The sequence below is a fragment of the Ailuropoda melanoleuca genome, chromosome 14 (genome assembly GCF_002007445.2).
Source record: "Ailuropoda melanoleuca isolate Jingjing chromosome 14, ASM200744v2, whole genome shotgun sequence".
Lineage (NCBI taxonomy): Eukaryota > Metazoa > Chordata > Mammalia > Carnivora > Ursidae > Ailuropoda > Ailuropoda melanoleuca.
Window position 1 is genome coordinate 54,172,662 of NC_048231.1, and position 15,781 is coordinate 54,188,442.

At 42.5% G+C, this 15,781-nt stretch overlaps 1 protein-coding gene across 3 annotated transcripts in view; it reads left to right on the forward strand.

Moving 5' to 3' along the window:
• Positions 1-2,653: 2,653 nt before the first annotated feature.
• The window catches only part of DLGAP1 (DLG associated protein 1), an 859,965-nt gene continuing 846,837 nt past the window's right edge, over positions 2,654-15,781 (forward strand). For 2 of the 3 annotated variants that reach the window (XM_034642364.1, XM_034642367.1), the window contains exon 1: positions 2,654-3,072. The gene's annotated coding sequence lies outside the window, so the exon portion shown is untranslated. The remainder of the gene's footprint in view (positions 3,073-15,781) is intronic. The other variant, XM_034642366.1, reaches the window with a different exon arrangement.

The following is a 15,781-nucleotide window of genomic DNA, read 5'->3' on the forward strand; positions in this document are numbered from 1 at the left end:
TACTTGCACAATATCGCTGTTTATTTTGAAGTAATTCTAAAAATTATGTGAATTTTATAGCCAGCCAATATAAGAGACTTTTTTTCCTCCCTCCCTCCGTCCCTTCCTTTTTTTTTTTTTTTTTACCTCAGCATCAAATTCTCCTGCTTAATAGCTCCCGGAACTTGCTTTACACTCACCAGTCATGTGTCAATGTGGAAGGGTGATAAATCCATTCTGGAAGTCAAAGATTCAAATGTTTTCTCTCCCTCTCCTGATACAGCCAGGGAGTTACTGCCTGACTGAAGTTTGGCCAGTCAAATGCTCTACCCTGTGACTTGAATACCGATCCAGTAACATGAGGTCAGAAGAAACAGTTGGCATTTACTCATATTGACCATGTAACACCAAACCAGACTTCTTCTGTCTTTCAGGCCTCCGAGACCTCCTGTTTTGCCTTAAATCCTGTCTGGTTCTCAGCCTGATTTCCAGCCCTCCCCTCCATTCTGGAAGCTTTCAGTATCTTTCCAAAAAATTACTTTCTCCTAAGTTAGCCAAATTTGGTTCTGTCGCTTACAGTTAGAAAACCCTAATAACTATAGTGTTACATAGGTATTATCGTTGCTAGGTTCAATCTACCATAAGAATTTTTTTAAGAAAATTGATTTTCTGCTTCAAGTAATTATATTCACTATTGTCACCTCATTTGAGTTAGGCTATTCTTATTTACGTGACCTCATTAAAATTCTATGGATTAAACATATTTACAGATCTGGAAAGGCAACATAGTTGCTTTTTCCAGATTAGGAAGGCTATTTTTTTTTACTTTGCCTTTTAATGGAATCTTAGTTGAAGCATTAAGTGCCTCTGTGTAACCATTCTTGAACTGGCTGGGGAATATCTTTTGGAGCTTTGTTAAAGCATTAGTGATCATGGTACTACAATGCTGAGGATTTACCTCCATTTCTTAGGATGTTTCGTGGTTTAAAGATTTTTTTTTCTTTAATGGAAAATCACTCAGTGAAATTGCGGAAAAGCGAATATTTATCTGAGTCATATTTTTTATGGAAACCGTTTTTCACTTCTCTGCATTTTTAGAAGTGTTTCTTTAAAAAGGATATTCTATTAATATTTATAATTAGATATCACACAAAGCAGATGCTAAATCTAATGCTATAACTTTATGGGTAAAATTACATAAAGAAGATTATATACGCTTTGGCATAATGTTCTCTCTGGGAGCTGTAGAACAAAGGACATTCTCCATGAAGACGCCTTTTTTTTTTTTCAGTAGAGGAAAACAGGAAGACAGTGATTAACTGCAATTATTTTAACTATTATCCAGAACATTAGTACTTAAGTGGGTAGAGCAGGAGCTCAATAAATAATTGATTGACTTTTTTCGCTTTGATCCACATCTCAGTTCACTTATTCACACCATCTCTATTCTTACTTTGAAGCCACGCGGATTCTTCTATTTGCAGAGCACATTAGAGGTGCAGTCCTCAGCCTATGTAAACCCGCCTGGCTTCAAAGACACATGTTGGGCAGGGGGGTGGTGGTTAGTGGGGAGTTTGCTGAGGTCAGAGGCCGGATGGGAGAAGATAAAATTACATAAAGAAGATTATATACTCTTTGGCATAATGTTCTCTCTGGGAGCTGTAGAACAAAGGACATTCTCCATGAAGACGCCTTTTTTTTTTTTCAGTAGAGGAAAACAGGAAGACAGTGATTAACTGCAATTATTTTAACTATTATCCAGAACATTAGTACTTAAGTGGGTAGAGCAGGAGCTCAATAAATAATTGATTGACTTTTTTCGCTTTGATCCACATCTCAGTTCACTTATTCACACTATCTCTATTCTTACTTTGAAGCCACGCGGATTCTTCTATTTGCAGAGCACATTAGAGGTGCAGTCCTCAGCCTATGTAAACCCGCCTGGCTTCAAAGACACATGTTGGGCAGGGGGGTGGTGGTTAGTGGGGAGTTTGCTGAGGTCAGAGGCCAGATGGGAGAAAAATGGATTAGTTTTTGTGATTACCATTAGGCCAGTGCCAAGAGAAACCAATGGAATTAATACTGTGTAATCTAATCCACACTGCCAACCAAGAGCCATCTTTGTATAGATGGGGAAACTGAGGTTCCGAGGAATAAATGTTGGAAAGTAATGGCACAGGCTTGGCACGTCGGTTCTTGTGAGTCTAGCCTCTTTCCACTACCCCGTCTCCTCTCTGGCGATTACTTCTTCAAAAATTCTGGTAGGGACCCCGAGGATGGAGGAGAGGACAGCAAACCCTCCGTCCGCCAACTTGATCTCCTGTGATTAAAACTGTTATATGAGTTCTGACTCCCTCTTCTAAAGAGACAAGGTTAGGGACAACGACGGGCAAGATAAAAGGGAAGGTTCAATTCTCCGGAGAGGCTGCGCCAGGGAAAGGATGGGGCACGCCCACTAATGGGTGGCCGCCTTTCGATTCCATCCCAGGGATGCGGGGCTTTCCCCTCCGTCCGGGTAGAGCGCGTGTGAGTGCACTTGCCACCGGAAGCCTGAGCGGGCAGAACCCGCAGGCCAAGAGCAGGCTCCGGGAGACGGCCTCCCCGAGGCCTCGACGCACGTGCCTGGGCTGGGGCCAGGGCTAGTGACCGCGCCGTAGTAGCTGGGGCGGGTGGGAGAGGCTGGCTCCGGGCCGCGGCCGCCGCCCGCCCGCCGGCTCCGGTGGTTGGGCGGAGGAAGCGCGGGACTCCTCCTCCCCACCGTATTAACATGCACCCAGGGGCGGGTGACCAGCCCAGCCTCGCCGCCCCAGCTAGCCGCGTCCCGGCGCTCAGCCTCCGTGCCAGAGGCGAGCGCTGCGCTCCAGGCGCCGCAATCCCGAGGACACGGCCTCTCCGACACCTCCAGCCCCGGAGAGTCGGCAGCATCATCGGCGGGAGCGGTCGCGGCCGCCTCGGCTCCTCTCTCGAGTCCTTCCCATCACCTCTGAGACCCTGTCCCGACCGCGGGGACACCCCTTTTCGTCCTCCCCCCGAGGCTCGTGGGACCGACGGACGGACGCAGGGATCCAGGGCCGGACTGCGGGCAGCGGCAAGGTAACGCCGGGCTGCGCTGCGGGGCTGGGGCGTGCGCGCTCGGCGGCGGCAATCGGAGCCCGGGCCGCCGCCACCACCGCGATCCCGGCGCGCTGGGTGTCTCTTGTCCGCCGCTCCGTCACCGCTCCTCTCGCCCGCGGAGGAACGATGGGCTGGGCTCCCCTGGCCGCTTCTCCTTCGCCATCTGCCGCCTGCGGCGCACTCCCGGACCCCCTGGGGACCCCAGGGACACGGGGGTCAGCGCGCCCCTCTCCGGGCTTGCGGTCCTGGCAGCTCCCCATTGGGGCCCGGGGAGGGGACAGATTTCTAATTGCGACAGGGTCCTGGAAGGGGGAGGGGAGAAGAACACTAGTTCCAGTCATCTCCACCGGCCAAATTCACATCTCCGCCCGCCCCCCCGCCGCCCCCAACCCCTGGTACACCTTGCAGGGGAGGAGGGGGCTGCACACTGCAGGGGAGTTCTCGACAGGCTCCTGGGTCGTTTGCAAAGCAAGTTGTTGCACTTGCTTTTTAGGTGACATTTTGGCTTTGGTTGTGGAGAGAGCCTCCTCCCGTGTGTGTGTGTGTGTGTGTGTTTGTGTGTGTGTGTGCGCGCGCGAATATGTGCGCGCGCGCAAGAGAGAGAGAAAGCCAGAGAAACAGAGACACAAAGAGAGACAGAAGCACGCAGGGGGAGACCGAGATACAGAAAGAGAGACACGCACAGAGGACGGGATTCAAGGGGGAGGTCACTGTAGAGTCGCCCCCCGCCCTCAGCGGGGGCCAATTCCCGGCGAATCGCGTGGCCAACCTTGAGACGCGGTATTCAGCAAATTGAATGAGCGGGGTCGGTGCCGAGACCAAACAGGGACTTCTCCTCGGGGCTGGGAGAGATAACAAATTGCACTTTCATTGAGGGGCGGCTGCAGCTGCGGGAGGGACCTTCTGAGGGCCGCGTGGAGATGAAGACCCTGCATTCAGGACTCCGGCTGCTGCGCTCTTCGAGGAAGGCGAGCTGTCCCTGCTTCACCCGGTGGCCCCCGGGAGGCCGTGGGAAGGGGCGACCCGCGCCGGAGACACTGAGAGCCTGTGCCCGAGCGCGGCTCCCGCCCGCGGCTCCCGGGCTCGCCTTCCTCCCGGCCAGGAGCGCTGCGGAATTTTCTATTTGAAAACCCGGGGTCGTGCGAGGGAAGGGGGTTTGAAGTGGCCAGAGGGCCGGGACAGGGACGCGGGTGGGTAGATGTTATTTCTTTTATGGACTCAGGCAAGACTACATTGACACTCCTGACACAGTGAGCCTGGCTTGAGTTCGTGAGAGATCGATGTTTCCTGTCTCCCTTGGCATGACCTGTAAAGTTATGGAATTACAAGGATGAAAGACATATAATAAAAGTAACAATTAAAAACAGATCTTTATCTTTTATAGTCTTCATGAATGGCTTTGTAAAGTGGTGATGGATCAATCTGAGTTGTAGGCAGACGCTGGGATGAAGAATGTTTAGAACTAGGAAAGCAATTTTAGGACCCAACTCTCAAACATCTTGCAAATTATTTTTGCCAGGAAGAAGCTAACTGCCTTTTGACTGTTATTTATAGCAGAATTTCAGTTTCAGGAGGCAACTTTCTATTGGCCAATGTAATTTTGCATATATAGCAATGGTCGTTCTTCCAACTTGGACAGAAAGGATATGGAGGCAAGAAATGTTATTAGCATCCCAATTCCTATAACGTCAAAAGGATACGGTTTTCTTTGCTTAAATTTTTACAAAGGAAATTCAAAGCCACGAAACATATTGGATATGTGTTCATGCAAATATGTGAAATTTAAATGTCCATTCAGGTCATCAAAATTACTCCTTTCAGAAAATCTATGTTCTGGCATAAAAAGGAAATCAAAAAGTTCAGAGAAATCTAATGTCAGTAGCTATGTTATTAATTTCCTTTGGATTTATTATCATTTCAGGTTAAAGTTGCAGCAGGGGAAGTCACTGCTTTGAAATATTCCAAGTTTCAGACCTAAAATTCCATAACTACTTTTGAAAAAAAAAAAACAACCAAAAAACAACAGACTCACTTAAGAAAAGATGTTACTTGAATGAGAAAAGACTTGAGCACATTTGCAAATACAGGATATTAAAAAAAGCTAGACCTATCTCTATTTCTCTATTTCTATCAAGTTTCCTATTCTAAGATTAGTTTGCCAAATAAAATATTATATCTCAAATATTATAGGCAATATAAATATTGCAAACTAAACTGGTTAAGAGATTCCTTAAAAAGTTGTGAAGGAATTTTCTGACAAAACTCTTCAAATAACACATGAGCAGTTGTGCTTTTGAGAGATAATATGCGCAGGAGTTTTCCCTGTGCGGAATTTTCATGGGTTAGTATTTTTAATTTCTCCTTCCACATTAATTTTTTTCTGCCGGGACTAAAACCTTGGTGACAAATATCCGTAATTATTGAAAGCAAGACCTTCTTACAATATTACGTAGCCGCTATAGAGAGTAGGCTAAAATTAAGTGGTGTTCTACTTTCCAAATCCTTCTAAGCTTAAGTGTCCTATTGAATCAAACTTGGAAATATAAATTGCATACACTTTGATTTAACTCCATTAGATATGTGCGCCTTTGTTCCATATAGCCATCGAGATTCATTATTTTTTAAAATCTAAAATTAAAACTGAGAGGAAGGGAACTGAATGTTTACTAACTCCTCATTTAGAGAGATGGAGGATAGTAATAGTTGCAGCTACAGCTTAATTGTGGCAAGTACTATATTCTTTGTATGGCAGATTCCAGAAACAAAAAAATTCAGCATTCTGATTTTGATTCGATATATTTTGAATTGAGACAGAATAGTAAAATGCGATCTAAATGTGTGTTTTTATAGTGAAGTTTATATGATAGAGTCTTACTTCATCTTCTGGTGTCTTCTTCATTGTTTCCAGATGAAGAAGTGCTCCTCCCTTTATCAGATCCACTGTGCTTCCTCCAGAAGTTTTCTGTTCCTCTCAGGAAGCATTGAACAGGAGGATTTTTATGATTACATCTCTATAGAAACCACACTTGCCTGTCTTTGCTTAATTTAAGGAAACAATGTAGTTCTAAGTTCTTTTGTTTCTTTTCTCTTTTTCCTTGGTAATTATTTCTCCCTGCTAGAGAAGCAGTGCCATTAAAGCGGAAAGGCTGCATGGACTTTTCAAAAATCTCAACACTTTACCCCACCCCTCACCTCTCACATTTACAGCCTTGGTCTTACCTCTGTGGGATGTTGTTCTCTTAATACATTTTTATTTGAAAGAAACGCAATCATAAGAAGGCCCTTGTCTAGCATTGCAGAAATTTTTGTGCTGCGGAGACGCTTGGAGCTTCAAAAGTACCCTGTGTCTTGTGCTGTCTTTTATTTCCAGAACATCCTAAGGGCTTATAATTGTCCATTTTCAAAGAGAGGAATCATTTCACTGGCCCCCAAATGACTTCTCTCCACCCCCCCCCTTTTTATATCATGGGGAATTTGTAGCCTGATTCCTGTTACTGCCCAGTGAAGGTGACTTTCTCTAGATGTGTGGTCTATCAGGAATTGCTGGAGATGCTGTTCCTTCTTCGACCACAGAGCAGGATTTAGAACTAGTCTTCAGTCATTTGCTCTAATTTATTAAACATCCACTGCTAACTCATTGTATGAGATACCAGGTACCAGTTGTTCTTCTAACACATACTTGGTTTATGAAAAGTAGTAATAATTAATTAATTAAATTTAAAAAATATATACTCTTAATACAAAAAGCATTAAAGCATTTATGCATATTTGCTACACACACACACACACACACACACACACACCAGCCCCAGAAGCTGGTATTGCATGTGAGATGTGTTGATCCATCAATTTTATGTTCATTCTAGTGAATGGCAGAGACCAGACAAGTGGTGTACAGGTGAGAAACTAGAGTTATTCTCTTCCTTTATTGATTTAAAGGTTGGTGTGTATTGTTCTCTCCTTCCTGTAGGAGTTAAGGATTGCAAGGTAAGTGAATCCCACTTCAGAAGATCACCTCCTACACAGGAAGCCCTCTGGACATACAGCCCTAGATCTTTGGCCCAGATTCCTGGACCTTTGCTTGGGTAGATGAGAACTGGGATATGATTGCCCTGCTTGGGTTGTTGTGAACGAAATATCACTGCTCTGGATCTGCTGTGAAGATACAAACCCACTTTCCTCCTGCGATTTGCCCAAAACTAAACTGTTCATTTTTATATTTACTAATCATTGTTTGCTCCCCTGTGGTCATTGACGATTTCTAGATCTTCTCTCAACATTTCGTTAGATTTGTAAGTGGCAACACAAAAGCAAGCCTTGAGGAGTGTAGGCTGGCAGTGTATTAACTGTCCAATCCTGCCAGATTTCCTTAGTATTCCGCAGAGTAGGGCTTGGTGAAGCCCCGGCTAAGCAATTAGGAGAGGAGGGTTTGTGGTAGGGCTGGTTCTCTCCCCAGCTGCTGTGTCCCCATCTGCACCGGGAGGGCTCAGGGACATTGAAATGGCTCCCTCAGGCGGCCTTTGGGGAGGTCTCTCTCTCTCTCTCTCTCTCTCTGGGCGTGTTTCCAGCCCTGCTGCTTTACTCTGTGACACGGTTTTGGCTAATTTGAAAACATCTGCTAGGGTAACTTCCCTTTTAATTCTACTACTGGAGAACATTTATTAGTATATGATAAGAGCACTGACATTAACCCTTACTCTGACCTCAAGATCATACTCTGGAGCCCCTGTCCTGGTTTCAGGGTTTCAGTTTCAGTGGAAACTCAGAATGAAGTCTATTTCTGGACTAGAAATTTCCCTGCTAGATATCACTGAGATTTCTTTACAAAACACATGCAGCAGTTTCAGAGGCAAATGGCATTTCGATCTTGTCTCCGACTTTGCAAACAGCTCTTCCATATGATTCATCCTACTACTCTAGTAACAAGGCAAGGTATAGTCACTCCCTTGGAAGCTCCTTCCCCAGACATTAACCCAGAAGGCTAAGGAACCTTTTCATCTTTTCAAGTAGGGATGTTTTTTTCCATTAGAGCCTCAGGGTGAGTGGGGTGGGAAGGGTGGGAGGGGTAGGGGGTGGGGACAGGACCTTAAGCAGTAGACACATTTGGAAGTTTATTGTGCGAACCGTTGCCTGGGCAATCTAGGGACTCACCGGATTCTATAGCTTCTGTGAAGCAGAAAAGACATCTTTTCCCCACTTTCCTGGGAACACTGTTTCTTAGATTATTTCCTCTTTCCTAGACCTCAGCTGAAAAGTAATTTAATCAGTGAGGCTCTTCAATTGAATGCAGTTTTAGTGCTTTATACTTTTTTCACCGTCCTTTCACAGTAAATAATGATGCTTTTTTGACTTTTGTGATTATCCTATCAACTGTCTTCCCCACTGAATTGTGCATTCCATGAGATCAAGAACTAAATATAGCCTGTTCACCAGCTATCACCAATGCCTAGCACAGCCCATGGCACTTAGTAAGTGGTCAGTAAACGTTGGTTAAGTAAATGAGTTGATAAACAAATGAGTGAATGCAAATCTGTATTCAAACTGTGTAACGACCATAACTCTGAGGATAGTATTATGTGACTTTAACCTCCCCACACACCTCCCTGCTGCTCCTTGCAATCTTTTTTTTTTTTTAAAGATTTTATTTACTTATTTGACAGAGAGACAGCCAGCGAGAGAGAGGGAGGGAACACAGGCAGGGGGAGTGGGAGAGGAAGAAGCAGGCTCCCAGCAGAGGAGCCTGATGTGGGGCTCGATCCCAGGACTCCTGGATCAGGCCCTGAGCCAAAGGCAGAGGCTTAACGAATGAGCCATCTAGGCATCCCTGCTCCTTGCAATCTTAAATTCTGAATTCCCTTTTCTAATAATACTTGGTAAACACAGGGCTGACCCCAGCGTGGCAATGTGTGATGGGGTAGGTTGTGTTACATTTCCCACCTAGGGAAACTGCAATCCACTGGAAAACAGATGAAAGTGCTGAAATAAAGATAAGAATTAAAAAACAGAATAAAAACAGGGGCGCCTGGGTGTTGCAGTCCTTAAATGTCTGCCTTTGGCTCAGGGCCTGATCCCAGCGTTCTGGGTTCGAGCCCCGCATCAGGCTCCTCCACTGGGAGCCTGCTTCTTCCTCTCCCACTCCCCCTTCCTGTGTTATCTTTCTCGCTGGCTGTCTCTCTCCCTGTCAAATAAATAAATCTTTAAAAAAAAAAAAACCAGAATAAAAACAAACAAAAAAAGCCTCCTGTCCCTTCCTCCTCCTCCTCTTTCTTACTCAATATAAACACATGAATAGCTTAATCACTCCACCTGCCTGTTTATTGTGCATGGAGCCCCCCCTCCCCAGGCTTAGCACTGGCTCCTTTCCTACTCTCCAGCCCAAAGGATTGAGTAATCCTTCCTAGGACTCCATGGAATCTGATACATATTTATTTCTTAGTTTTGTATTTCATTTTCTGTTTGTGTGCCTACCTCTGTGAACCCAAAGGCGCAGAGATAATGACAAGTATAGGACTTGCATATGGAAAAGCTACAGATGTTCAATGGACAGTGAAAGATTGAATCAGCTCACAAGGATGAGAGACAAATCTCCTGGGATGGAGAGAAGGGGATACAACTGACTTTGTTGCTTGAGGCTGATTTCTGTATAAGTCCTTAGAATCTCTGTGGGGTGGCTCTCATTCATAGGTGATGTTGGAATCTGCCATTTAAAATTATATGGAATCACAGCCTTCTAAGTAGCTCCGTGATTTTTTTTTTTTTAATACTAGTTTCTGGCCAGGCATGTAGTATATTCTGCCCTACTCTGTGCTTCTGAGATACTCGAATGGTGCAGTGAGGTGGGCTGAACCTGCCAACTGGCACCCTGCTTTAGTTGCTGGATCCCTATTCAGCCTTCAATGAGGAAAAGTACGACTCAACAATGACATGGCTCATGTTATTATAACTATGATGTGTAATAATTTATCTAGGTTTGCTTTTCTTTTATTGGTAATTTAAAATACCTTTCTTTGATGACAAGAATCCTAAGGGATGTAGATGACTGATGTACGTATTGGCATGGATGTAGCCCCCAAGGACGGGCAAACAGACAAACAAAATTATAATATCTCCCATGTACTCATTAACATGGAAAATACAGAAGTGCAAACATTGTTCAGATCCTTGGGTGGCTTAAAATCTAATCCAAAGGATAAGATTAAAATGTAGACAATAATTAGTAAGAACATGCTACAGAATAAAAGCAAGGGCTCCATATCTGGGACCAGCCATACTTACCCTGGGCATTTATGGAGTGGCAGAACTCAAGAAGAAGTGGGGTCATTGTGAAATGCTCCCTAAAGAAGAAGGTCTTAAACTGGACTTCCCCGGATGGGTGAGAGTTAAATGGAAAAACAGATAAGGCAGAACATTTACAAAGACATGGAAACGCAAAGCAACTTGGCAAATTCCTGGTTCAAGGAGATAGTTATCTGCTCTGGTTTCTCTAGTGCATTTTCATTACACCCGAAGATGAATTTGATCGAGAAGGATGGAGAATGTTTAGAGTTGATAGGAATGTTGGAGGATGCAGAAAGTGGGCTCTTAGGCCGTTGGAAGTAGATCTGTCTACCTCCAGATTGGAACAGAGAGAAGCAATAGGAGGCTGTTCATTAATTGAGGCATAAATGATGAGAACCCGGTCTAAGGAAGTAAAAATCGGGGGAAAAGAAGACATGAAATGCATTGGAAAAAATTTCAAGTAATATTTGACTCCTTCCTTTCTCTTTTACCTATACCTGTGTCACAAGTTGTTTTTTTTTAATTCTTTATTATTAATTAAAAATTATTGTGAACTATTTCAGTAACACCGAAAAATTAAATATTAACTATGTATCCTCTCCCCAGATTATGAAATAAGTCATTACACATACTATTAATACTCCCAGAGTACTCTTTCTCCAAGCATATCTCCCCTCATGGTACTGTTTCTAGAGGCACACCTCAAAGTACACCAAGTTTGGTTCCAGACGACTGCAATGAAGCTAATGTCACAATAAAGTGAGTTTTGAAATGAATGTTTGGTTTCCCAGTGCATTAAGTTACATTTACACTATACTGTGGTCTACTAAGGGTGCAAAAGAATTATTTCTAAAATAAATGTATGTATGCATACCTTAATGAAAAAATACTTTATTGCTACAAAATACTAGCCATCCTCTGAGCTTCCAGCAAGTTGTAACCTTTTTGCTGCGGGAGGGTCTTGTCTCCTTGTGCAGTGGCTGCTGAAGTTTGGGTGGCTGTGGCAATTTCTTTTTTGTTGTTCCTTAAACGTTCATTTTCATTTTAGACTTTTTAAAAAGATTTTATTTATTTATTTGAGAGAGAGCAAAAGAGCTCCTGTGAGAGATCACGAGCAGGGGGAGGGGGTAGAGAGAGAAGCAGATTCCCCGCTGAGCAAGGAGCCCAATGCAGGACTCGATTCCAGAACCCTAGGATCCTGACCTGAGCTAAAGGCAGATGCTTAAAGACTGAGCCACCTAGGCGCCCTGTGGCAATTTCTTAAAAGAAGGTAGTTAATGAAGTTTGCCACATTGATCGACTCTTCCTTTCACTGGAAAGCTTAGAGCTCATTGTAAGGTTATTAACTTTCCTAATTTCAATATTTTTGTCTCAGGGAATAGGGAGGCTTGAGGAACGGGAGAGAGACCGGGAATGGCTGGTCAGCCAAGCAGTCAGAACACACACAACATTTATAGATTAATTTCGCCATTTGTATGGTTCGTGGCACCCCAAAACAATTACAAAGTAACAGCAGAGATCATTGATCACAGGTCACCCTAACAAATATAACAATAATAATAATAATAAAATGAAAAGTTTGAAATATGGCAAGAATTACCAAAATGTGATAGCCATGAAGTGAGCAAATGCTGTTGGAAAAATGGTGCCGATAGAGTTGCTCAAGCAAGGTTGCCACAGACATTCAGTTTGTAAAAAATGCAACACAGTGGAGTGCAATAAAACGAGGTATGCCTGTACTGAATTCTGTGTTTATCATTCCCATGCATTTCTTTATGCTTTGCTATGTATTTATGTGTACTTAAGCAATATAGTCTCATTTTGCTGTTTTTAAACTATATAAATAGTAACATGCTCGGTAGTCTTTTTCACCATATTTTAATTGATTAGTATTTTGTTGATATATATAGATCCTTTTTAGTCATGTCTACTGCAATATGGTATTCCATTGCATAATATATCATGATTAATGTATCAGTCATCTGTTGGTGGACAGTCAGGGTATTTTCCAACAAGGCTGCTATGAACATTCATATGCAAATTTCCCGTGCTAACAGAGAAGCCTCTCCTTAGCATATCTCCTTAGGGGTGGAATTATTGGAGGTGGGATATGTACCTTCACATTAGGAGATAATGCCAAATCACCAAAACAGCATTCTACCTCTTTATACTCCCACCAGCAGTCTAGAAGAGCCCTTTTTTTTTCTATATCTTTGCCAATACTTGGTGATACATTTTATTTTTTGCCAGTCTTATGAATGCGAAATGATAGCTTTTTATAGTTTAAATGTGTTGTTCCCTGACTGACTGCTAGTAATGTTGATCATTTTTTTTCCTCTCTTGATTAACATTCAGGTCTCCTTGGAATGCATATTCGTACATGTTGTCCACTCTCCCACAGCTCTAAAAAAAAAAGTTATTGATTTGTAAGAGTTATTTATATATTCTGAGTACCAGTGTTTTTTCTGTAATATGCATTTCAATGATCTTCTCCCAACTGGTGGCTTGTCTTTTCATTTTTATGATGTCTTTGGGTGAAAAGATTATTTTATTTTGAATTCCAGTATAATTAACATACAATGTTATATTACTTTCAGGTGTACAATATTGTGATTCCACGATTCTATACATTACTCAGTGCTCATCACAATAAGTGTACTCTTAATTCCCATCACCTGTTTCACCCATCCCTCTACCCACATCCCCTCTGGCAACCTCCAGTTTGTCCTCTGTATTTTAGAGTCTGATTTTTTTTTTTTGGTCTCCTTTTTTTCTTTGTTTTGTTTCTTAAATTCCACATAAGCATGAAACCATATGGTATTTATCTTTCTCTGACTGTCTTATTTCACTTAGCATTTATACCCTCTAGTTCTATCCATGTTGTTGCAAACTGCAAGATCTCATCCTGTTTTATGGCTGGCTAATATTTCACTGTGTATGTATACCACATCTTCTTTATCCATTCATCTACGGATGGACACTTGGCTTGCTTCCATATCTTGGCTATTGTAAATAGGAGTGCAATAAACATAGGGGTGCATGTATCTTTTCAAATTAGCGTTTTTGTATTCTTTGGGTAAATAGCTAGTAGTGTAATTGCTGGATCATATGGTCATTCTATTTTTAATTTTTTAAGGAACCTCCATACTGTCTTACACAGTGGCTGCACCAGTTTCCATTCCCGGCAACAGTGCACGGGGGCTCCTTTTTCTCCACATTCTGGCCAAGTGTTGTTGTCTTCTTGATTTTAGCCATTCTGACCCGTGTGAGGTGATATCTCGCTGTGCTTTTCATTTGCATTTCCCCGATGATGAGTGACGTTGAACATCTTTTCATGTGTCTGTTGGTCATCTGGATGTATTCTTTGGAGAAATGTCTCTTCATGTCTTCTGCCCATTTTTCAATCAGATTATTCGGTTTTCTTGGTTTTGAGTTGTTTTAAGTTGGTTTTGAGTTGTTAGTCATGTCATGTCCTTCTAGACAGTTTGAATGTTTTTCCACAAGCAGGGATTTCTTTTAAAATGATTGTTTCAGAGCCCTCTCTCTCCTGGAAGGCTGGTCAAGTCTCACCTCTCACAGAAAGTATTTTATGAATACTCTAGGAGAGGGTAAACTGTCTTCTGAATTCCACTTGCATTTTCCGGGATCATTTACTCTATGAGTTACATTTTAAACCTTTCATGTAGATTCTCCTAGATTTTCAGCTCCTTTAAGCGATTCATTGGCTTAGGTACCTCAGTCTCTCTCCGAGGCCTAAGCACAAGAGCCAGAAGAGTGGGTTTTCAATGGGTCACAGTTGCTTTCTTGATGATTGGTAATTAGTTACTGGAGATGACATTGGCTAAGTGGGGATTTAGAATGTGAGGACATTGGGATTAGTGACACTGTCGGAATGTATAAGAATTTGGGATAGGGAGCTAATTCTTAGTAAGTTGAGCTCTGTTTTGTATGTTGATTTTTGAGACAATATTGGACATATCCCATCTGCAAATTGGAAACATTAAAACAGAGTTTTAGAAAATGACAAAATTTGAGGTGTTGACTAGGGAGTTAACTGCTGGGAGGTGATTAGTAGATTCATGGTGCTACCAGCTATTTCTGTGTTCCAGGTACGGAACCCAATCTTGATTCTACTATCCTGAGTCATCTGACTAGCTAGACGATTCTGGGCAAGTTACTTAGCTTTTCTGAGCCCTGTTTTCTCATCTGAAAAATAAGGACAATTATATTTACATACCAGAGTTTTTGAAAGGACTAAATGAGCCAACCTTTGTAAAGTATCTGGTTCAATGGTGGTCACTTAATAAATGCTGTTATTAACAAAAGAACTAATCTGCCAACCATTGTCTTCACATCAAAGTAGCATCAAGAATTTAAAAAATACTTGTCTACTCATGAAATATTTCTTCTCCTATAGAAAGTTCCTCCATCTTATTTTATGTTCCTTTATTATCCGACACCAGTGACGGCAATTTGCTGCACAAGTTCGGTAATAGCGAGTATTTATTGAGCACACACTGGTCTTTGTGGTCTTGCAGGATACAACTTTCAGTCTTACCTACATGCTCTATGTGCTGCAACTATAGGGAAGGAAGCCTCAGCTCCTCCAGCCCAGCCTCGTCTGATATTGTAAAGAGATTACAAAAAAAATCAGGCATCCCTTTATTCCCAAGGGGGAGAATTGTGAAACGATTCGGTTGTGTAACAATTCAATGCCTTTAAAGCAACATTCAAAATGAGAATTTTAATTTACTCTGTTGAGAATACAGTATTTACTAAGGCATATTACTAGGACAGGAAAAAAAAAGTCCAAAGGCTAACCAGAAAGAGGGAGTTACACGGGATCCTTACAGAGGAGCATCTCCTAAGGGTCCTGGGGAGCCCTGAGGTAGTTGTATGTGGGCAGGCGGAGCATGCGTGTCTTCTGATTGCATCCACCCTCCCTGCTCCGTGGGCTGTATCTTCTGCCTCCCTGGCACAGTTTCTTCTGGAAAGGGCTCAGCAGATGAAAACCAGTACAAATCAGGATGAGAACTTTACTCATCGATTATGTGGGAAAATTCCATTGTTTTTTCATTAAAAGATATGTTTCTGGGCAGTTATATCTAGATGATTGGGTTTTATAGTTTTTAATCCATTAAGTAACACAGTATTTCTTATATTCATGATTTAGGTTTAAAACTCCTCAGAACATCATACAAAATACTTTTTCTCAAGTCTTTATTCTTTCAGGAATTCCTTTTGGGTAGAAATGTTGGTATACATGAAATGGCTTAATATGCTCCATAGACAGATGATAAAGTCATATTAAATGTAATTTTAATGTTGGCAGTACTAATTTACAGATAGGGTGTGTTCCAAAAATGTGCTTATAAGACGAATATTTCTGGATACCGAACAGGATTATCCC